General features: G+C 38.1%; 1 protein-coding gene across 5 annotated transcripts in view; it reads right to left on the minus strand.

Annotated features, from left to right (window-relative positions):
- Positions 1-25671, minus strand: part of ERG (ERG, ETS transcription factor) — a 109075-nt gene that overhangs the window by 36115 nt on the left and 47289 nt on the right. Inside the window, exon 1 of one of the 5 annotated variants that reach the window (XM_021405623.1) lies at positions 3300-3441. The exons of the other annotated variants lie outside the window; for them this stretch is intronic. The gene's annotated coding sequence lies outside the window, so the exon portion shown is untranslated. Of the gene's footprint in view, positions 1-3299; positions 3442-25671 lie in introns of those variants that run through there. 5 annotated transcript variants of the gene reach the window in all.

Raw genomic sequence — 25671 nt, forward strand, 5'->3', positions numbered from 1 at the left:
CAGGGACCTAGAAATGTGCGTTCTGCTGTAATCCTAAATGCTAATGCCTGGATCAAATATAATATCAAATTGTCAGCATTTATCATCATGAAGAATAGCTGCATGATCTGGACATACCTAAATATAGATGAAGACAAAAATACTATGTTTGGTGAAGGAGTTGTAAATATAGATGCAGATTTATTTCTAGTAAATGCTCTTCATTAAACATTTGTATGTTAATCTTTTTTTTCCTCATCCATAATTAATATTGTTACTGGAACAGTTTGGCAACATCAAGCAGTAAGTGGGATAAAGTAAAACAGTTACAAAACAGATTCATGATAAAGCTCTTTTAAATCTTGCCAAGTTCTGCACCTTTATGAGAATAATTTCAGTACTGGATGGGTTATCATCCTAGATTTCTCCAATAACTTATTCTCATGACATCCCAGAAATGTAGTCTTGTCATTCATTTCTAATAACCGGTGTCTGGGGTAATGTGATATGAAGAAATCCTCACAGACTGCTTGCAGACAGTCTGCAACTAGGTGGGGAGGACTTCCATGAAAACCTGTGAAGTAGAACCACTTCTAATGTTATCTGAGGTCAATACTGGACACAGATTTTCTTTCTCCATCTTTCTTTCTTTCTCCACATACTTCTTCTCCTGTCAACACCAGTAAAACATGAAAATCTGTTCCTTCATTAACACTTTTTTATTTTTTATCCCTTGTATTATACAAAACCTTCTCGGCCAGACTTTCTGTACAAATGATAAAAGAACAAAATGTCTTTATTTAGTTTTGACGTATAGTTCACTGATAAGTTTTTAAAAAAATAACAGAATGACAAATCTGTGAAACAATAGGTAGAGCAGCGCCTTTAAAGTAGGAATGAAGTCATTAGGACAAAGGTGTTTACTTAATCAAATACAAGATTACTTGGCTTAAAAACATGAAGTTACAGGAAATGTGATTGAAGTAGTTCCCATCATGAGAAGTATATCCAAGCTGACTGTCTTTTGTACTCAAAGCCAGGAGCTAAGGACAAAGACTTTTTTTTCCTAGAGTTTGATCAAAATCAAGGAATGGTTAAAGGAGATAATGAGGTGTGCAAATGAGATAATGAGGTTTACTATAATCTGCTCACGATAAGAGTTACAGTGGAAAAAATACTGCAGGATTTTAAAAAGAATTTGAAGGCCATTCTAACATGGCAATGTTTTTTCTCAAGTTAGTTCTCACTAGGAAACATGCCTACTTGTGCATGAAAAACATTTGTGTATCTGCACGCTATTGACTAATCTTTCATTTTAGACATGAACATTTGCATTCATTTGTATGGCAATTATATCTCCATATAGGACAGCCACTGTATGTGTGTGTATATGTATGAATATCTAAGAATATTCACTAGATCCCTATTAGTATTATAAGAATGTTAGTAGATCTTTTTTACGCTCAATGCCTATGCAAAAATCTAACAGCTGACTTGCTGCTCAAAAAAAATGTTTCAAGGACATTGGAAGTCAAGAATTTACTGCCCAGCATTGCTGAAATCATACCAGACAATAGCACACCAGTATGTTTTAGGATACTGGCCACAAAGCAGCAGGACCTTGGGCAAGAACTGCACAGGAAGAGGAGAATGCTCAACGAGTCACAAATATAGCATCAACCACTTTGTCCACTGAGAGATGCTACAGAGAGTAAAAGGCATTTCCTCCTTGTGCAGCCATCTTTCCTGCACTCCAAAATGGAACTATTATCCCTGATTGTGAGAGACTTGCATTAACACTGCAATCAAGAACTTTTAATTCGATCTGCTGTATGTCTGTGCATGTATATAGTTTGGGTTTTGGGTGGTTTTTTTTTTTGGTTTTTTTTTTTTTTGGACAGTGATTTTGTAATATTTCTCTTCATTAATATAAGCAACTTCTACTTTCTCTAATCTGATTTCATGATAATGCATGTGTAAACACAGCCGCAGCCCTCTCAGACACAGGCTGTTTCCATGTGCTTGTCCGAAACACACAGTTGGTCAGAAAAAGAAATTCTCCCTTCAGTGAGGAATTCTGACTGATACTGGAACTTCACTTTAAATTAGACAAAAAGCTGTTATATGAAAACTTTTACCAAAACATTTATTAGAAGAATGGATTCTAAGGCAGAGATGTGTGCTTTGCAGATGTTAAAACACTCTAATATAGAATTGCAAATACAATGCTCTTGTTACAGATACTGCTCATACACTAATTGTACAACTGAAAAAAATGATTGGCATGGGAAGTTTTATCAAAATATTTATCAGATGAAGATGCTTCAGCATTATTGAAATTATTAGCTTCATCACTTTCCCAGAAAATTCCCGTCAAGTTCCTGCTAAACATTTACATTTGGAGCATTTGGAGAGGACCTGTATTTTCCAAAGGAAGACTGTTTTGATTAAGATCATGTAATTAATGATATTAAGTGCTTCCATGCCTGGTTACACTCTGTATCCCTTGTATACTTGATAATATTTGTTATTAAAATGAATTGTAACACAATTGTAACCGAAAAAGAGAACAAGTGAAAGTGTGCAAGACAGCACACAGTATGCATCTTGGCATAATCACTCCAAATTTCACCAACTTGCTCAGGTATTCACTAATCTTGCTTGCTATTCTTCTGTTCTACCACAAACTACATCTCCTGATGCTCTGGGAGGCTGTTTATCTGGAATGAAAGCCTAATTTCAAACAGGCCAGGAATGTCATTTCCACGTTGAAACAGACATCACATGGAAGGCTGGACACCAGAACCTCGCAGAGCAGTGGGCAGTCTTCCAGCCTGAAACTTCACTCTGCTCATGTCAGAAACAGGCATCACTGCATGATAAAGCAAGCTGTGGCTGAACTGCTAAAGGGCTCGTAGAACAAATTTGCAGCCCTGCTTCAAGGTCAAGCCTTTGAGCCTCTGATTCATTGCATCAAGCAATAATCAGTGAAACAAAAGACAAATGATTGATGTTTTAGTCTTGCCATAGCTTATTAATCGTGATGCTCTTACAGCTCTATTCTGAGTGTTTGCAAAAGAAGTGGCTTTGAGAGATATTTAATATGGTGTGTGGAATATACTGGAAAAGGTTACTACTTAAAATGCAGTCACCTGAGTCAGGAATTGCAGCACACATCTGGAATTTGTATTCCTTCTAAATCTCTAAGTCTTGGATTCATTAGATCAGACAAAAATCCACATATTATATTCATGAGAGAGTTCAGGAACAACAAAAAGCCTTGGCAAGTACAAGATAAGAAAGACAGATGTTGTCCTCACCTCCTCCCATCAGAATCTTATTGCAGCTCAGTTAACATCCTCCACTTATTTGCAACGAGCACTTGGATAGTCTGGGGTAATCCAAACACAGGCTGGGTGCTGCCACTATCTGGTATTTTCACCTCTCATTGAGACAAATACAAAGGATGTTTGGAAGCTAAGGAGAGCCACTGCTGCATTCCCACTTGAAAAAAAAAGGAATAATCAAGCATCCATCAAAATGGTGTTATGAACTTTCAGGCTAGATTTATTTCTGGGAAACAATCACAGATGTGTAAGGAGCAATTGTGCAGTCCTCTTTGTGTAAATCATTCTCCTGGCTTCACTAGAACTAACAAAGTGGACAAAGCCATCAAGGCTAAGCCTGAAAGTTTAATGTTTTCTGCCTTAACGAACAAATTTTTGGGAAGTTATAAATTCAAATACAGAGTGTAGTGCTTTCTCATGTTTTTAAATATGCAGATTGTCATTCCTAAACATCAGCAAACTCTATTTTTGTCACCAGCTTTCGTCACAGGGCAATATTTGTAGCACAAACCATTCACATCCAGGTCTCCAAGCGTTTCATAGAACAAGGAACAATTACTGCTCCACTACAGCAGATGGGAAACTTTGGTAAAAATGATAAAAGGGTATCTTGCTTTAGAAGACAGATCTCCCTCATGTGAAGTTCAGCGCCATTTTTGGAACATCCCTGTACCCCTCATGGAAAAATTATCATACCAAGTAGAGTTGATGAATCATTAACCTCCAGAGATTAGGAATTATCCATAAGCATCTCATTTAAAGAGCTGCCATTTCACAATCAATTTTTTCACCTTCCATTTTAATCTGAGAGTAAAGAGCAAATATATAGTTTAACCACAAAACAAGGGTAAATAAATGGAAATAGGAACCTATTTCATACAAGTCACATGCCCTGGGTACTATATCATCAAAGCAGAGCAGAGGGCTTGTTCAAATGCAGTAACGCAAGTCTCCATCCTGCATCAAGTTTAGAGCACATACAACACCCAAGTGCCTTCAAATCAATGCCTCAGGAGGGTCAGCCTTGAGGCAGCTCTGACCATGCAATACCAGCGCTCACAGTGAAGAACAGCACCAAGCCTCTAAGTGAAAGCTGACCTCAAAATTCACAAGATGGTACCAAAAAGCTTAGGGAACAAAGCAAACCATACAGCAAGTATAGCAGTTCTTTTTTTCCCTCTGCAGAGTGATGTTGCAGAACTTGAAAGATGGTGGTGCTACATTGGTAGCTTTGGTGTTCAGGAACCTGGTGTTGCAGATTGCAAATGATTTAGTCTCACGTTAATGTTGTGAGATCTCATTGGCTGTTTGAGATCTATGGCTTTGTGCTCTGTTGCCACAAGGACAAACACATTCTCTATGCAAAAAGCAACTGCTGAACAGTGGTCAGAATCCAAATGTTACTCCCTGCCCAAATGGGTTCACACATCAGATCTGAAATATTTCAGATAAAAAAGAAAGTGCTCATTCCTTTCTTATTTCAGTGGCCTATGTCCAGCCTAGGCACCAGCATGGTTACTGAATGTTTATGGAGATCAAACAGTGGATGTGTGCACAGTGGGGCAGTGGGTGGTGCATTTCAGCAGTGGCGATAGCGATGTGAAAGATGAGCCATATTCCGGATGGCCATGCACAGCTGTGACACCATAAAACAAAGAGTGTCTCAATCAGCTCATTTGCATGAATCAGCAGATTATGACCAGAGAACTGTGTATGGAGCTGAAGGTCAGCTTCAGTACACTGGAGACGATGATGGCAATGTTGGAATACCACAAAGTTTGTGCCAGGTGAGTCCCATGAATACTCACACAGGAGTAGAAAGAACACTGTATGCAAGTATGTCAGGATGTATTGAACCAATACCAGGCTGAAAGTGATAGCTTCCCGGATCACATCATTACCGGTAAAAAAATGTGGTGTCACCACTATGAGATGGAATCAAAACAACAGTCCATGGAGTGGTGACATGAAAAGTCCCCTTCAAAGAAAAAGTTCAAGATGCAGCCCTCAGCAGGTAATGTGATGTGCAGTTGGGATCGGAAAGGGGTGATCTTTCTGGATTTCCTGGAACCTGGACAAACCGTCAGTTCTGACCACTACATTGTGACACTGACTAAGCTGAATGCTCAAACTTCCCGAGTTACGTTTGAAAAGAAGACAGTCTTTTTCTTGCAACACAATAATGCCAGGCCCCATACCAGTTTGAAGACAGTGGAGCACATGGCCAGCCTTGTCTGGACTGTCCTACCACACCCACCATGTAGTCTGTATTTGGCACTTTCTGGTTTCCATCTGTTTGGGCCAAGAAAGATGGACCGCGTGGGCAACATCTTCGTCGCAATACCATCATAGCAGCTGTGAAACAATGGATCACCTCCACTGGTGCAGATTTTTATGAGCGCAGCATGCAGGTTCTTGTTCATTGCTGGCCAAAATGCATAACAAATGGTGGTAACTATTTGGTTTGCAGCTGAGAATTTGCTGTATCAAACAGTGTTACTGTGTCCTTTGTATCTGCTATAGTTTCCATGGAGGCATTATCTTCTGAGCAACGTAGGTATGTATTCCTCAATGATTATGTGAACCTTAATTCATCAGTGCTAAAAATACAATTGTATCCTGCAGATTGTATATTGTATTCACATGTTTAAGAAATTGAAGCTTTGTATGCTTATTTTAGCACTTCCATCTTTGCAAAGGGCTTTAACACCAAAGTTTGAATGACTATTTTTTTCAGTTAATACAATAGACTTTTCTCCCTTTTCATCTTGATAATATTGTCAATTATGAACTCTGAAAACTTTAAGTTTTTTCCTCCTTCAAGCTTGTTTGTTAGCTTCTAGGGCTCCAAAGTGGCTATAAATCTGTGAAAACTTACATATAAATCTCCTTTTCATGTCTTCCTCAGTACAGGGTTAGCCTGTTGCCTCTATTCTGGTTTTCCGGTAGACTTTCTTGATCTCAAGAAGCAGGCAACCCTCTACTTTGTTAAAACAAACAAAAGAGTAACTATAAACATCTGTTTTTTTGTGTGTGTTTTGTTTTGTTTTGTTTTCTCATCAATCTTTAAAGCAACAAGTTGTTTGGCAAAACAGGTGGCAGATTTGTAAAGTGGCCCACAGCCCAGTGGGAAGTGAACTGAAGTTGCATGCAACACCTGCTATGACCTTTTGCTAATAGACCAGAATCATAAAGGAGAAGAGTCTTGGGCCAAAACATCTGCCTAAAACAAGACAGTGATCCCATTCCAGACAAGCTATCCTATCCTTTCCGTGTTTCCTCTTTGCATCTTTGGCATCACAGGTAGCCCCCACAGTATGAATGTTATATCTTTAAGAATTACTGTGTGTCTATCAGAGTCAGTCATGTGTCTAGAACTAAAGGCTTTGCTTGAATGCAGTAACTGCCCTGGTACTCAGGTTTTTGGCAACTTTATTCAGAAAACTGTTAGAATAAAAATACCACACTTTTTTTTCCTGCTTTATTCAAAAGATCTCTCCAGTGTTATAATAAGACAGTAATATTTGCAGCTCTTTTTCCTACTTACTGCTTAGCCAAGACTACAAGATTATATATTGCATTTATACTAAGTTTAATATTTGTTAACTGTGGTGGCTTGATATATTTGTATATATAATTACATATGCTCATTTTATATACAAACAAGAGCATCTGTGCACAATTATTAGACAATCTCATCCTCAGTCTATGAACAAATTTTAGATAAGAAAATAATTCAGGCTTTAAAATAGTTTTCTTGAAGGAGTATTATAGACACAGACATAGACAAACTCATCAGAAAAGCGATGAGAAATGTATAGGAAGGAATGAAGAAACCTTTACAACTAAGGAATGTATGAATGAATTAAACAGTAGGGATAAAACTGAAAAGGGCATCCGAATTAGCTTCCTTTCCGACAAACCTTTGTTTTTTTATGAATGCCTAGTGACATTGGGGAAATAACACTTGGATGAGGGCCATGAGCTGAACTTCTGGGTGACCCATCCCTTTCCCATAGTCCACTTTTGTATTGTGATTATCCACATGCATATGTGTGTGCCTGCATGCGTGGTAAGCAGGTCACTCACTTTATGGTTAGAAAGATTGCAGTTAACTCCCAGTATAACGTAAACTATCTCAAAAAAAAGCTGGGAGAAAACAAAAGGGTGTCCACTGGGCATACAACCAGTTAAATCTGGCCAGGGCCCTCAGACCAGCAGCCAGACACAGTGATCAGCCCGGAGAAAGGAAGGAGGGACTGTTCACAAGCACCCATGCAGCCCATTCCTACAGTTCAAGGACCCCTGCAGCTGAGGGCCCTCTCGCCTGCTGCATCACTCTGTGAAGGCTTCAGATGCTCCCCTGTGCTCCCTTTCATACACATTTGAAATTCTGACCTTCTTCTTTAGAGAACGCTTCTCACACTCAGCACGCACTGAAGTAATTTCCCCGCTTGGTAGCTTCTGCAAAGAAATACTGCTTAAGCCATCTTTATTTATAAGAATGCTTTCATTTACTTCCAAATGTATTTGATACATTTGGATATGAAATTTTTGACTGACTTTTCTCCATTACATAAATGAAATGAAAATGCAAATTGCTATTGCTTTTTAAGAAGTCACTACATCAAAAGTTCTCTCCGCTTCTGCACAACACTGTAATAGATAAGTCTTTTGCTTACATTAGCTTCCCTTCCTTCTCCACAGCCACCTTTTATTCTGGATCTTCCATGTATACAGTGAATATATACCTACGTAGTATTTTATGTCTCTCATGTTATTCCCCATTTTACTAGTATATGGAGAATTGCCCAGATGGGTAATCTTTCTAAATTCAGAATGAACTTTTCAAGTATGCCCACTGAGTATGTAAATTATGGCTTCCTGTCACGATAACCTTTATAGTGTATAGCCTAACATACTTTCCTATAATTGTTTATAATGAATATCTTCGTTCATAATTCAGTGCATGCTATTTTAGTCATTTGCCACAAAACATAACTAATGAAATTAATATGGAGTTGAATGTCACAGCATTAAGACATCTCTACATTTGCAAAGACTAACACATGAAAGTGCTTAGTAAAATAATGACAAAGTTAAGCATGTGCTTAGATTTAAGCAAATTCAACCTGCTCTGCTGAACCAATATAAAGTAGGATACTGTCATTTTAGCTTAAGCACTGAGTTCTCTCAGAGAGATTGGTATGGTTTATTGAAGTAATTACAGTTATTATTAGGTAATGTGATTATAAAGAAAATCACCAACACAAAAATAGAACATTTAAACAATCTTTTTTTAAAAAAATCCTTTTTTTCATTCTTTCTCTCTCTTTTTTTTTTTTTAAGGAGAACTATCCCATATGGGAAATCTCTAACTTCACTCATGTCTCCGTGACAATGTGTTCTGCCGAATTAGGAATGCAGAAGAAACAGGTTATGGGACATTTTTAATTGTACACGTGAAGAAGAAAAGGAAAATGTATGTAGCAATATCTGATTTGGCAACAAGAAAAATACTGCACTTTTTTCCTGTAACAGAATTTTTTCTAAGTTAGCAATTACCAACACTATTGCTCATACTAAAACCATTCCATCCAGTTCTTATATTCACTGTAGTTTTCTATGACACCAGCATTAGCTCCAGAAGGACCAAAAAGACCATCTGCTGCCACTGATGAGAAGTGAACTAAGAAAGTCAACTCAAGCGAAGATAGTCTCAAGTCCAGAACACTGAACTATGCATTCACTACAGCAAGAGAAAACATCAAGATGCTTTCCTTTATACCTCACTAATAAAACAAGGTGTCTAGTAAGCATTATTGTAAAAAATGAAGCTGTTTGGAGGAAAGCTTAGGCTATGCCAAAGGAAAAGTTCTGAATTTACTTTTTTGTTTGGACTGTACTGAAGAATGACCCCAAAAATATCTCCATATACTCTATGTTACACCTTCAAATATACATACAAGAGAGGTATGCAGGCTGTCACTCTTTTATTGTTTCCCCAAACAAACCCATTTCCTACAAGCTGCTCCCGTATCTTTTGTGCCATGTCCAGCTTCCCAGAAAAACACCAGGAAAACAAAGTGTGAACTCAAAACAACTCATTTCCAAATAACAATGTACCATAACAAAGGAGAGTGAGAGCTGGAAGGGGAAGGGCTGGAGAGAGGAGGGAGAGAGAAAAGCTGTTCTGATGCTGCCAAGTGACTTGAAGAAAAAAGGAAGGAGGAACTTTTAAAAGTCTCAGAGGGGAAGAGTTGTGTAACTGTAAATATGCAATAGGCAGGTTGCCAACTATTTCAAAGGATTTGAGGTTTCAAAATCATCCAGAAGGCTAACTGATTTGCACTCTGGGTTTTGAGCTTCCAGGAACACCTTTATACGTCTGAGAGCCAGAAACTACCATCTCCTTTTATAGACTACTCAAGCCATACTTGGTCATACTTTCAAGCTGAATCAGTAAGGAATGTAAACAGACACCATTTATGCTTCCCTGCAATCTAATAAAAAAGAAAGCACGGACTAAATAAAGCAAAACAATACATGTCGGTCTACAAGAAGAGAAAACCAGAAGATCATGTTGATTTAGTTCCTGGCTGACCTGAGAAATCTTCAAAGTTCCTGGTATTCAGTAAACCAAGAAAACCCCTACATTAAACTCCCACAGGTACAATACCTATCACTCATCGACACACACATGATAAAAGTCAATGATAAATGTCACTGTGACATTTTAAAATCCTGGTTCAATATATGGTTTGTCAGCAGAAAGACGGAAAAAAAAGTAAGGAAGGAATTATTTTAGTCTTGTTGTTCATGAAAATTATGCTAGAAAGAAAATATCGTAGAATCAGCAGAAGAAGAACTGGAAGAAGAACTGTAGAAGAACTGGATCACATTTTTCCAAATCATGAATCTGACTAGTTCTCAAATCTTTGGGTAGAGACACACTGCTTTTTCAGGGGGAAAAAAAAAATGTGGTTCCTTTCTTTCTTCTTTCAATAAAAGATGCAGAAACATAGGGCTTCCAATCACCTACAGTCCATAACATTACCATGTCTCAGCAAGACCTTATCACAGATAGGACAAGGAGGAGAGATTTAGACGAGATGTCAGAAGGAAGTTTTTCACTGAGAGGGCAGTGAGGTGCTGGCACAGGCTGCCCAGAGAAGCTGTGGTGCCCCATCCCTGGAGGCGCTCAAGGCCAGGTTGGATGGGGCCCTGGGCAGCCTGAGCTGGTGGGGGGCAGCTTTGCCCATGGCAGGGGACTAGATGATCTTTGAGGTCCCCTCCAATTTCTATGATTCTATAATAAATGTACTCCACAAAGAATAAGATATAGAGCAAGACTTATACCACAGTGTGCTGACTTCCTACTGTGGACTTTTAAACTTCCATGGTACTGGAGCAAAAAAGATATTTCAAATGCCTCAATAGTATTTACTATTGTGCAGTTATGCAGGACTAGATGCAACACAGAAAGGGAAAATATTTGCAACTAACGGGAAGGACTCAGATACAAAACACAAGTTAAGTGCATAGTGAGACCAATGTGACAGTCACAGTTGTGCCAAAGGTTATTTCTCAATCTGAATGTAATACACAGCAGATAATAAAGAAATGAAAAGATGTTTTCCAACGCTGGCAAAAAAAAAAATTAAAAAAAAATGAGTGGTAGTGAAAAGACTAAGGAAGAGGGAAGGCAGAGCAAAGAGCGCTTAAGCACAAATTGGATCAAATCCAGCTAAAACCATAGACATGACTCATCCCTATCCTGGCTCCTTCTGCAGCTGCTTTGTCTCCCTATCTTTGTAAACATCAAGGTGGCAACGGGTACCTGGAGGGACCCCTCCTGTTTTAGATGCCCCTGAGCTGCCTAGGACCATGTCTGGACCTCATTAAGTGGAGAACATGCTGGAGCAAATGCAGTGTGTGGTATTCACGGTGCCCCTTGCACTCTCCTCTCAGCCCCAGTCCCTCTCATCTATAGCTTCCCATTCAGGGTGAGAGGAAATATCCCTGCATGCTCATCATGAAGCAAATTCCCTAATGCAGCACATCCCACTAAAGAGAGGACAGCTCTCACCCATCATGCAGAGAATCTTCCTTTCCTTTTGCAACATTGAGGCTTGGCTTTTGATAATGTCAGGACCTGCCAACAGCTGAGGTTAGCCAAAGGCAACAGCTAGTCAATAAAAGCACTTAATATGAGAGCAAGAAGGTGGGCTTTTTATGCCTTATTTTCCCTCTGAGAGCCTGAAGACTGGACTTTGACCAAGGAAAGTCTTACAGTTTTTTTTTTCATACATCACTCAGTTCACCTGGAACACATCCAGTTAATTAGGCTTTTGTAGTTGTAGGTGCTCAGAACATTTGCAAGCCAGGTTACTAATTATGATGCTCATGTACACTTAGATGCCCAGCCTCACATATCCATGTTTGATCTATGCAGATGTCCAAAGCACAGATTTCTTCAGACTGTAATTCTTCAGCTAGCCAAATACAAAGTGATTGCTGAGGATTTTTAACATGGACTTTAAACTGCTCGTTGTGAACTAATTTTGCTTCATCGGAGATTATAAAAATAGATACTTGATTTTAGTAAGAGAACAGTGGTTCCTCTGACTAAGTTTTCTGAACTCTTTTCTTATGAGATTCTTTCAGCAAGGCTGAAATCTAAAACAGAACTTTATAGACCATCTCTTTTGTAAGAATATGGAAAACAGATCCAAGGCTTCAGCAAGATTTTTGCTTCCTCATGTTGAGTATTTCATCACTGACAAGGCATGTTTTAAAGTTGTTTATTACCCTCTGAAGCTTTGGATTTCAGTCACAACTATGGAGAAAATGTTTGCTAGAATCATTTTACATTCCTACAACATTTTGTATTACACTCTTCTCTGCAAATGGTGTTCCTACATTGAGTACACTAAGTATTACATTTTTTTACACAGAAAAATTATCTTTAAAATCAATAATTTACAAATCCAGTTCTTATATTATGAAGATTTCAAGGTTCAGAGCTCCTGATTGTGTATTTCTAGTACAGTCCTTGAGGATATTTTCCTAGCTCTCACAGTACTTACTAGGCGGTAGTGAGATCATCAATTCTTGTAAAGCAAACAATGTTAGTCATTTCAAAACTCAATAGTTCAAAATTTTGCATTCCACGCTGATCTCTTACATGAGCATCCTATTGATATTAATGGAACTATGTGTAAATAAGAGTTAGTAGCCTGATACCAGTTCAATGGGAAATAGAAAAACTCTGAAAATCACAGGATGGGAACCTGTTTTTTTCAGGTCACACAGAAATTTTCAAAGATGTATGGATATAACAGAAAAAGACTCCTCTCTAGTGTTCTGCTCTTATCATTAGCCACCAGATCACGTGTGTACAGAACTTGCTCTGATTCATCCCTGCTCAATAACTCTCTGTTCCCACTGGCCTTACAACATGGGAATTAACACAGACAATACATCCTGTACTTAGCCAGCAGCACAGAGTAATTATCAGACTGCTGATCATGCACATAGAACAGTACTGGACTATGTGGGTTTTGTTTGTTTGTTTTTCTTCTATGTTTTCTTAATTCTGATGGAAAGATTTTTCGTATATAAACCATTCTTAAAAGCATTTCATCAAGACCTAAATATACAGTGAGACAAACTGTTTCTGGTGGAAAGGAGTGTAGGATAATTGTGTGAAGATGTAGGAGACAGTGTGAAACCAACTCTGTCCCTTGGAAATGTGTTTAGAACTTGAGAGCAATTGAGGGTTACATAAAGCAGAGAAAACAGATTGATGACCTTAGAGTTCTTTTCCAAGATAAATGATTCTATGATTTCATGTAGAGATGAAACATTCATCTCTTAGCAGGGTGGGTTTTTTGGAGCAATGTATAAATCTAACTTTAAAACATTATTCATTTTAGCTAAGAGATACCTTTTGACATTTGATTAGCAAAACCACAGGCTGTAGAATGCTTATAAAGTGAATTAAAAAGGAAAACTAAAAGAGAAAGGAGAAAAAATTCGATGTTGAAGATCAGAGACCTGGACATTTCTCTTGCAAGCTTCTGCACTAAAATTCTTCCATCATTCAAAAGAAGGTAGAATTAGCATTCGGTATTTAGCCAACACATTGCGTAAAGACTCAAATAGAATGGATAGATATTAAACATCCATGCTACAGCAAACACAGAAGATATAACTTAGGAAATCACACTGTTTGACTGAACACATTTTTCATGCCAGCTCTGCTTGGGTATTTTAGTGACAGGACAGGGAATCACAGTGCAGTTTTTTCTGAGCCAACTGAGATTGCAAATAGTCTTCTGTGAATCTTTGAAGTGTTATGCTAAGCCTTTTGCTAAACTACATATAATAAAGAGAATGCATTCACATGTACGAACTGAGGACTCCTTCTTGTGTATTTCCACAGAGGCATCGCTTCCCTAGGACAGCCAGGTGACTCGCTCTGCCATTTGCTAGGCATAAGACACTCTGTAACAGGTAGGGAAGTGCTCGTCTTCATCTTGACACAACTTTCCTGGAAAGGACAGCATTTTCACAGTGCAGAGGTGGTGGTGACTTTATTTTTCTTTCCTCCTAGCGTCCTCTATATGCTAAACCAACTGATAGTTCCAAGAAATTTGACAGTTTATCTTCCATAGGATACTTCAGGACTGAAAGTACATCCTTGGCAGATTTTCTTTTCCTGCCTTCTATTGTGTTTTTATGAGCACTGATCTCCACTCATTATTATTGTTGCAGTTGCTTATGCAGTCATTTGTAAATTACTTTGGATGAAAGTGCACTGTTTGGGCTTCTGCTGAGCATTCATTTTTAGTGCCGTTATCAAACTTAGAAGTTCCTTTTCAGCATCATCCCAATCCCATTTGGTTTATCTTATCTAACTAAGATTTTAAGAGTTAACTCTGAGTATTCATCAAGCTTCCTTTTAAACAGCAGTAGTTGCCAAATTTCACGATCTTACGAAACCTTAGGTTCATTTGAACCTAAATTTTGGAGTCAGCTTGTAAAACTGTTAGTTTTCAATTCAGAATTAAGTAAAATGAAATGAAATGAAATAAAAACAATAAAATAAAATAAAATAGTAGCCTGATGGTTTGAGAAGAAAAACTTTTTAAAAATGTGAATATTGAAGTTAAAAAACAGATATGAAAGTGAAAAATGTAACATACATTATTCCCTGAAATGTCATGATTTTAAGCTGATGTCATCATCTCTTGCATTCTGAATTCTGAATATCTTATACTGCCAAAAATGGTAAATTCCTTATCGTTACCTTAACTTGAACATTGTGTATCACTGCTCTCTACTTTCACTTTTAAACTTTCATGTAGAACCCTCTGCAACATTTTTCCTGGTCTTACTGAGACTTATGAATTTCTTGGAGTCCTCCTCTTTTCACAAAGAAGAGGAACAGCAGAGCAGTCAGAAAGAATAGGAAAACAATGCCTTGGGTTTCACAGGCACCCCACTTAATGATGACCATTCTCAAGCAATCTACCAGCCCCTTTAATCAGTCTTCTCCAGTGTCATAAAAGCCTTCAAGTTCCATAAACTGAAATATTTGGAGGGAAAATTGTCACTGATATAGAGAGATACATTATATCTACCTGTGATATTACAAACATTAGGCATTTTCTCACTTAAAAAACGGGCTGAAGGTTTTGCCAATTATAACACAGAAAATGTATTTATCTAATAGGCTTGACTGTCAGTTTTAAGTAATTACAGCTTCAAGAATAAGACTTTATTTTACTTATTATTTTAGGTATTGGACATCTGATGGTAAGAATCTATCTGGATACTAGTTTAGAAACTAGAAACATGGTAAGAACTGTGTTCTGCTCATCACATTTTTAATTAAAAAATACACCATAAAGTTCCAGGTTATCCAGAGTTCATCTGCATTTAAACCTTAGACAGAAGTTCTGGCTTTGCTTGAGATCTACCTCTGCTCACAAGGCCAGGTCAACACCTATGTGGTAGTAACAGTATGCATAGGCTCCTTAAGAAAGGGTAAGCAGTGCCCAGATGGTACATGTGGTTCTGCAGGGTCTCTACCCTGTGCTGAGTTTAGCTCTGTCACACAAAAGCATTTGAAGTTTTCAAGTTGTGGCCCAGAAATACAGAGTATTTAAAAGCAATGCACTTTGGATCTGCCTTCTGGCTTTTAAGCCCTTAGGGTAGAATCTTTAGTGCCAGAGAGTCTTTTGTAAATGGAAATGGAAACTGAGTTCTTCAAGCGTAAGAAACTGGCCTTTAAGAAAACCACTAAGTATCACAAGACTCCTGATAAAAATTGTGAGAGTTGGCAAGAGTTGCATCCTCTGAGAGGCAGCTAAGACTTACAGAGGTCAGGGCCAAACAAAACCTCTAGGAAAGAGGAAAACTGAAGCCTATGAAGACTCAGAAGAGAAGTACACTTGGGACTGAACCTACTCTGGACTGGATACTAAAAGGTCAGATTCAGTATGTGATGCAGGCGGGAAAAATAAGTGAATCTGAGGACAGCTCAGACGTAATATTCATGCTAATTGGAAAGGATCTGGCACTGTTATGGAGAAAGAATTCATTCAGAATAACTTAAAATTCAATAGTTAACACATAATTATATAGATCATGCTATACTTCAAAATATTTTAAACATCCATTCAAATACATTAAAAACGTCATTGTAGTTGTCAAATCCTCAACATGCAGTGTTAGTGGCTTTTTTTTTATCTGAAAGTGTGTCACTGATGTTTGTGCAAATAAAAATCCAATGTAAAACTGCCAAAAGAAAGTTCTGAAGAGTTTAAAAAGGACAAGAGTTATTAATCTGCAAGACAAGAACGGCCTCCGTTTCAGTATAATAAAGGTGGGAAGGAAAATATGGGAGAGGATTTGGAAAACCTCAGCTTTGTAGCATCTCAACTGTTTAAGTTTACAAGTTGGGAGTAAGGTGAGAGGAAGAAGAGTACAGCAAAGCCTCTTTGTCTAAATTCATCTCTTGTGTGAAGGTCTTTCTTCAGCTTTCAATTATATTATTTTAGTAACCAAAGTCTTTTTCTAGGAAAGAAGTTCTCAACACTTCCAATTTTTCCTTTTTTACTTCTAGAAAAACAGTACTGACTAAGTAGATATTGCTGTTTGTTTGTTTTCCCCACACAGGTAACTGAAAGAAGGTAACTGGCACAAGGGCACTTCTAAATCATGAGGAAGTAGTTCATCTTCAAAAATTCTTTCAATACTTTTTGATGCTCTACAAGATTGGAAGTACTGGGAACTCTTGAGTGGTTCAGCACCTTGCAAAATGAAGAGCCTTATTTGGGGGTCTAAGCAGAGATTTAACAACCTAACCCAAGGGACCTTTTCTTGGAAAATTTCAACCTGGTCCATTTAAAGACTTTCTACTAAACTTGCCTCCTCTGGCAGAAAGAAGCAGTTGGGATTGTAAAGATTTACTTTCCACTTTTCCTATCTTATTAGGACCAGTAATAGAATCCACTTGAATTTCTTTGGCTCTGAATTTGCACTGTTGAACAGTTTATGCAGCTGATTTCCAGAGGTTAAATTCCTGTATACCATTCATTTCAGCTCTATAACTGCAGCGAGTACATTTCCTTAAAACCTGTGAATTCTAAATCAAGGGAAAATTTATTTTTAATCTCATTAATGTTAAATATATATATACAGAAATTCAACAGTAAAGTCATTAGACTATTTCTATTATTAAAATAATTAAGAAATTGTCAGTTTTGTAAATAGAATGTACCTTTATGACAAAAGAATTATTTTTATGTACAAGAGCTGCTCCGAAAGTAATGCCTCCTATTTTATCATGTTGGCTCATGACATCAGAGGTGGATGTTTGTGGTATGTACAGTAATAGAGGTTGAACCCTCCTGCCAATATCCCATTACATTTTGTTGCCATGTGACAGATGGTAGCAGAGGGGCAGTCTAAAAAAAAGGTGTTAGACATGGAAGTGCATATGAAGTAAAGGTATGTCACTAAATTCCTCCATGCAGAGAAAACAGCACCAATTGACATTCATCGGCACTTGCTGAATGTTGCTGGTGACCAAGGAGTAGATGTGAGCACAGTGAGGTGGTGTGTGGTGCATTTCAGCAGTGGTGACAACAACGTGAAAGACAAGCCACATTCTGGACAACCACGAAGAGCTGTCACACCACAAAATGAAGAGCATCTCAGTCAGCTGATCCATGTGAATTGGCTAATGGTGGTGACTATGCTGAAAAGTAGTATTTTTAGCTGAAAATTTGCTCTATTAAACAGTGACATTGTTCTCTTTGTATCTGTTATAGTTTCCATGGAAATATGACACGCTACAGGCAGAGCTACCTATGTATTTTGACCCTCTTGTTCAGAAGAAATAACATGATTTTCTGATGTCTCCCTGTACATAAGGCTCATTAGTATTTAACCTCTCTGACTGTACATGCTGCAGACACCTCTGTCCTAATGTTCTATCTAATTTGTTCAATAAAAAGTGAGTGGGGTCCATCACATCTCCACTGCAGAGCCCTGGATGATGAAGCAGGTATGCATGTTTTTAATCTAAAGTGTCTCTGGAACAGCTCCAATGCTTTCAGTTTGGCATGCATCTTTATTGTCTAATGGATCACATCTATAATGACCATTATATATGAATGCTGTGCTGCCCGCAACCCTTTACAGGGCCTAATCCAAAGCTTAGTGAAATCAGTGGGAGAGACTCTGTGCCTTAAACAGACAGGACCGTGCTGACCCAAAGCCAGGACAGGAAACTCTGAGGAAACATAAGAGCTACCCTTTTTGTTGCCTTGAGTACTTGTTTAGTGTTTTGGAATTTACTGACTAAAGCTGCATGGAAGAAACTTGGCAGTCAGAGACATTTGCCAAGTTGTGTTATTTTGGTTGTATCAGAACTCCCGAAAATAGACCCAAAACTCTAGTGATACATTCGTCTTCATGCCATAGCCTCCTTGAACTATCTAAACCCAATTACTCAGGATGCCCTTGGGCTCACAGACCTGCTGCAGTCCTGGTTAGTAAGCCAATAGTTTGTTAAGAACATTTATATTCACTTTACATCCATCTTACACCTCTGCAGCCCACTGTATATAGTGGATCCAGTTCTGGTTTACTCCAGCTTAGAGAAAAATAGATACTCAACAGGTTTAATGTAGAGTCCAAAAACAAAAAAAAAGAAGTTTGAATTTCTTCAAGTGGCTACCATGTTAAATTTCCTCCTGCTGAAACAAACGTTAACTGAGCTGATTGCATCTATCAATTAATTGAGCAGACATAACCACAGACCTGGGTTCCACATCTCAGAAGTGGCTATTTTGTTGACTATAACTTTCAACAGGAATACATTTTTGGAACTTAAGAAATATCATATTTAGAGTAAAGCAGACACGAAAAAGGAAGACTACAGATGATTCAGCTGGAATTTGTGTTCATTAAGAGGGTTAATACAAATGTTCCTGATTGTTTCTGTTGTTTATGAATCTCGACCTTCAGAACAGCACTGAAATGTGCTGTCTCCTAAAGATGTTCCCTACCGATATGACACACACTTTGTATTGTTTCACTGCACACAAGCATTAATATCCCAGAGGTAACCCACCCTGCTTTTAACGGCTGGTGACAGGTCCAATGGCTGAGCAAAAATCAGTTGAAGGAAAGGGAAGTCTTGTCGGAAATGAGATTAATCTTGTAACGAGTGTTCAGCCCTGATAACCCATCTGTGCAGAGAACTGCTTTAACTGGAGAGCAATTAACCTTCACCTGACAAGCTCTGTCCAACCGTTATAAACAACATTAAAGGCACAGGATCCCCCTCTTCTTTCCCCCTTTATGTAGACTAAACAATCAGATTCTGAATTCCATGAAAACGGTACATGCAACTGTGCCTTGATGACAAATCACAGGAAAATTTTTTACAAGGTAATGGCTGCATGGAAACCATGCGAAAAATGTGTCTGGCCATCACATTAGTGAGTTGATTTGATTAGTAAAAAATGAGAACTTTCCAAGGGAATACCTTATGTATGAGGGAAGCTGATGTGAATATGCCAAAGACTAACAATAATAAAAATGCATGCAAGTAGATAAGAGCTGGCTAATCACGTACTAGGGACATTCCTTTCAGGATGGAGCATGTGCTTCCCCAGCACTGCTGTGAACCTGCAGCCAAGGGGCAACTTCCTAGAGGTTCTTCACCCATGGCCTCACAGAAATTGCTTATCAACACTAAGTTCTACTGGAAGAACCCATCTTCAGGAACCAGGCTTTTGGGTCAGGTCCCAACAAGACCAGCTCTCATGTCCAAAAGCCAGTGTTCGAAGCAACACCTTCACTGGTTGGCTGCCAGTCCAAGGGCATCCTGAGTAATTGGGTGTAGATAGTTGAAGGAGGCTATGGCGTGAAGACAAATGTATCACTAGAGTTTTGGGTCTATTTTCGGGAGTTCTGATACAACCAAAATAACATAACTTGGCAAATAACACTTTTACGTCTGTAAATCCACCCTGATTCCCAGCCTGTTAGACCACAACACAAAGCTAAGTATCTGTCCCTCCCACAGTAATCTAAAGGGATAACTGAATGTGGTTCTATTCTTCAAAGATGAAAAGCCATGATATATCTGAAGCCACAACAGCAAAGCACTTCTCATCTCTATAGGGAAAGGCCAAGATACTGATCTCAGTCACAGTGGCAGAAACTAGGCATGACTCCACAGGAGTCATTGGCAGAACAACGCACAATATTTGGGCTGAGGTCATAAATAACTTGAGTGAAAGCCTGGCCCCAGTCAAGCCACTGGCCAAATAATTTGGATTTCATTTTGGCCAGTTTCACTCCAGGCTTCCAAAATCCTCATTCATTTTATTCATGTGCCCAAAAGCAATTACCTTGAAGATACAGTTAACCGTGGAGGTTTTCTGGCATTGTTTACTTTTCTTTTGTTCCAGGTTTCTCTTTTTCTTACCAGAATTTCAAATGTACAGCCTAGTCGTGGTTTTATTTCTGTGTACAGTGAGGCAGAATTTCCATTTCAGTTATTTTAGTTACATGTATATGTCACTGTGGAATGCAAGAGATGGATATGACTCTTTAATATATCCAGAACATGCTATTTGTTGGAGAAGTAAACCTTAAGCACTAGTGAAACATACATTTTATTTGATCATTCATACAAATAAGGAAAGGATGCAAGCTACAAGCACTAAGATGGGGGAAGGCTTCTTGCTCTTAACTTCACAGAATGACAATGTACATTGAACCATCTCAATTTACAGTATTGTAAAATGCAGGGCCATCTTTAGTATTACTGAAGAGAAAATTTATATGTTTGTATTTTTAATAGTTCAATTTAAAATCATTCATCCTAAACTTTTACACAAACTGATCTGTTGTAATGTGGCTTAAATGTTTAAATAGTAACAGGTGGAATATTACCTTTATATCAAGCAAGAAAGGCTTAGATCTTCTCAGTGAATTACATATTAACAGATAGGAAGTTCCTATTGAAAGCATTTCCTGTATTGGTAGTCCCTGATTTTGGCAACTTATCTTGGCAGGAAATGAATGCAGGAAGTATCTGTCTACAGACTCTTTATCATCAAGGTAATTGCTGTGGCAGCATTTTACTGTTTATCAAGGTAATAAACATATAGTCTAAAAAAAGATGTTTTTCAGCTCTAAAGAATGAGGCTTAAAAAAATCTTATGGGCTAGCATTGAAGTTATGCTAAATCTTCCATCTAGAATTTATATGCTGCCACTTGTTTCTCACTGCACAGATGTAATTAGGGATTTGTCACACAAAACATTTATCTTTCCAAGTGTAAGTACAGCCCTTAGCAGCTAAGGAAGAAGAGTGCAAGTCCAAATGTCTGCAGCTTTTCCCAGTCATAGCACTATTTCATGGTATGTCTCTCTTTGACCTCTCTTAAGCCAGGTAGTTCATTTTAAATAGTTTGGCCACTTGCTGTAAATAGTCACTCACTACCTCTTCCTTCAGGTATTTGCATATACCTAGTCCTTGTAATTCGTTGTTGTATTTCCTTCTCATCTATCAAGCATTGCATAACCAGGCCACGTGTGTTTCACTCATCAAGTTGGATCTTTTCCTAATGTAAAGGAGTTAACACCAGCCTAGTGACACCACTTCCTACCCCTGAGTTGCAATGTACACCCCAAATAAACATAGGCTGTAAGTGAAGGGAGACATTGTATCCTGTGCCTTCCTTTCATTCATTCACTTCCAAAATCTGCTTGAAAGACCATTTGTCTGGTTCATTGTACAAAGAATCACAGAATCTTTAAGGTTGGAAGAGATCTCTAAGAACTAGTGCAACCACCAGCCCACCCCCACCATTCCCACTGACCACGTCCCTCAGTGCCACATCCACATGGTTCTTTGAACACCTCCAGAGACGGTGACTCCACCACCTCCCTGGGCAGTCTGTTGGATGATTACTTGATGTCTCCTTCAGCCTAGCCATTGAAAAAGTGCTATTCTTCATCATTCAATTATTTCAATGTCAATGATATTTATAATGTTATTTCCATTAAATTAATTTTACTTTGAAGCAAATTATATTTATAAAAGATAGTTACCAATGGTAGTAATCACTGGTCTGAATATTGTATTTAAAAAAAACCCACAAATATTACCAATATTTACTGGTTATTTATCAGTATCTTCCAGCTGTTCACCAATTTCTAATGCTTCTAATGGGGTGACGGTGCAGTAAAAATCAGCAACTGTGTACGTAAGGATGCATGGCAGGGAGAGAGAGAGCTTCCTTGTGATGCAGGTTTGCAACCTAACTCCTGATAGGGATTCAGATTTGAAGCAGATTTCCTGAAACAGCTTCCCCTTCTGTCTACTGTGATGACTTGTTTACACAGTCCCTCTTTTAAGGGGCAGGTGGTATTAGGAGAATCAAGAACAACCTGATAACCACTATCCAACCTCAGGCAGGCTTGGCTGCAACATTCAAAATAACCCCTGCAACCATAAAGGCACATACATCCTTTAAGGAAAGGATTGATTCCTTTTTCATATAAGCACTTTAGAGCTTCTGTATTTTTGTCTGTGTTTTGAACACAGGCAATATTTCTTCCATAATACACAAATATATATTAAGGACAGCATGATGACAAGCAGAACACATGTTCATTTTGTCAGACTCCTGACTTTTCACTACTAGCAATGTGAAAAAAAATGCTGGTATTTCTCTACTGTATAATTATCTAACAAAGGAAATTATTTTTTATTAGTTAATGGTAAACTTGATAGAAGTCATGTTGAAGTCAATGCAAAGATTTTTCTGACTTGACAAGGTTTGGCACTGCATATGATATACCCTACTACATCACATTAACTTTCTTTAAATTAGTAACACAAGTAATACACATTCAATTTTTCTTTTGCTTTTCTCTACTTTGTTGATTTTCAAAATAATTCTGCAGGCTTGATGTAGAAAATTACATTAAGAAACCTATTTCCTTGAGAGGAAACAACATTATATACTTTTTACTGGATTACAAGCTGTCACTTGGAAAATAAATATCTTCTTTTGGCAGTGACACTTGTTAAAAATACTTCTCTATTTATCTTTCAGCAAGTCATTCTCCAAGAGCACTTGATTCTTTAAAGGTTATTTTTGAAAGGCCTTTTGTAACTCATGGATCTTGCTGAAAAACATTTTGTTAAGAGATAATATGGTTATTGTTAAGAAAAAACAAACAAACAAACCAACTCAGACAGTCAAACATACACATTTTCCAGCTGTTGTTCCTTGCCTGGGGACTTACTTCTGGAAAGCAAGATCCTTATACTGGAGTTAGTTTTGGCATATGTAGCCACAAACCAGCTTGAGTTAAATGGCTGATGATTAAAAGTAAAAGAAAATAAAACAAAAGTCCTCAAAATATCTTCTCTTGTTCTTTTGTGACTATTTCTTACTTGAAATTTTATATTTGAGTCAGAAATACTGTTTTACCTGGAAGTTATTGATATAGGTCTGACTCTACTGTCTTTATTGCAATGAAATACGGACAGTTGGACTAGATGATCTTGGTGGTCTTTTCCACTCTTAATGATTCTATGATTCTATGAACATCTTGAAATTAGTGGAAACTTTGAAGAAAGCAAGATCAGGCTAAATGATTTAAGACACTCCTGCTCTTATTTCTGATTCACCAGAGCTCTTAGGTGTGTGCTTGGCTTTAAGAAGGTTGTGTTATCATACCAAAACCAATTTTCAGGCTTAAAGTGAATCATTTGCTAACTGAGTAATGAACAACAGAATAATCTTCAATCAATTAATTTTTGCAAGGAGCAGAAGTACAAATTGATGTATTAGTTCCATTGGCCTCACTGCAGATGCAGTCCTCCAAACAAAGACTTGAATATTTCCATATGTCAAGAACAGATTTTTTTAACTGACTTTAGTTTTCCTTGGATTTAGAAATATATGAGAGAGTACTTAAATTTTCTAAAATAAAGTGAGAGAAAAATACTACTGAGAGAAGCACAGACTAACTTACAATTTTTTGTAATATTTCTCACAAAATATCTTGCCACTATACTTATATATATATACTGCTTTAATCATTCATACATCCATACAACAACATAAATTGTACAAAGTACATCCATATATTTTCAGGTCTTTGAAGCCACAATGATTCTCCTGCCCCTTATCAAATATACAGATTTTTTTCTCCCAGAAATCATACCTTCCATGCAAATACTACATTAGAAATCACTAAAGGAAAGGGAGTATGCACATACTTAGAATTAAATTAGAGTAAAAGAAATACCCACAAGTGTAACCAATAAGTCATTGTAAAGTCATGATAAATTGCTGAACAGTTTTTACAAGAACTAGTGCAAATACACTGGCAAGCAAAGAAATATAACAAGGTCTGGTACATGGCAAGGAATTATGATTCCAGTTGTATTTTTCTGTGTCATGTTCTTTCCTTCACTATATGATAACAGGAAACAAAATATTTAAAAAAAAAACATTTTAAAACCCCCACAAAATGACCTTCAGGATAGGTATTTTTACTTCTGCACCATTCTAGGAAAAAAAAAAAAACAAAATAGATGCCTTATTCAGAAGTCCTTGATATTTTTTAACACGGTATTTACTATAACAAGTGAGATGCTTATAATTAGCAATGTTGTGTTGACTCCACAGCCTTCAGCTTCAGGGCTATGCATGACTGTGCTGCTGCACGAATCTGCCAGGTGCTGCCTGTGCCAGAAGAGTACATGTCACCTCAGCACCAAAATCCTCACTGCTGGGAGGCTACCCCCACTTGAAAAAGCATTTTAGTCTTTGAATGCCAAAAAAAGTGTCACAGTGATTAACCTTAATGCAGCAGATAGACGGAAGTGAATGCATTAGAAATCCCAGCCTCCAGGAGCGACGAGTAGCAGGAAAGCCCAGGGGATGAGGAGAGGTGCATCTCCTGGGAAAGCCATGGTGTTACCCCCCAACTTATGAAACGTTTGGCTTCTCCAGCTAGCCCCTCTTAAGCCAGTCCGATTTCTCATGAGTCCTGTGGGTCTGGCTGCAGGCTTGTGATAGAAGGATGAATCAAACTGCTCTACTGGCAGTTCACCTTTGCATGTGTGCATGTCTAGAGCAATTTCTACCTGGTTATGAACAACCGCAGCCCAGTTTTCTTTTCATATCGAATGGCTCCACAGCTTCCCTAAAGAGGAGAGCAAGCTCCTGCGCAGAGCTCCCTCAGAAGGCTTTCTACCTCCCTTGGCTGCAGCCTGGTGCTGCTGACATGGTAGGCAGCATGGGCCATTATTTTGAAATGGCAAAAAACATCAGTAAAATCGTATTACACAACTGCTCAGCACAGGCACAAGCACTCTTTTAGCCTTCGGATGGAATTTCTTTATTTCAGAAACTTCTCAGTTAAATGACTTCTTTATGTACTCAGCATAGAAGAGGAATTGAATCTCTTTGGACTGGCTTAGCCTCATGTCAGAGTACATTTCCTGCACCTAGAGTACAAAGCACCTGTCATTTCTGTCCAGTAATTTTACATTTTGTACTCATAAATAAAATCCTTGCTTCAGAATATAAGCCCTTCCCTACCTCTTAGGTGCTAAAATCCACAGTGTTCTGGGGTGCAGATTTCCCTCTGCAGGGCTCGTGCTCCCAGATGAGGAGAGAAAAATGTACATTTTCCCACTCAAGAGGCTTTGCTGCCTGCATTGCATTAACAGGCTGCATAACACACAGCTGCACATGACATCTTCTCATCACTCTAAGCAT

Source organism: Numida meleagris, chromosome 1 (genome assembly GCF_002078875.1).
Source record: "Numida meleagris isolate 19003 breed g44 Domestic line chromosome 1, NumMel1.0, whole genome shotgun sequence".
NCBI lineage: Eukaryota > Metazoa > Chordata > Aves > Galliformes > Numididae > Numida > Numida meleagris.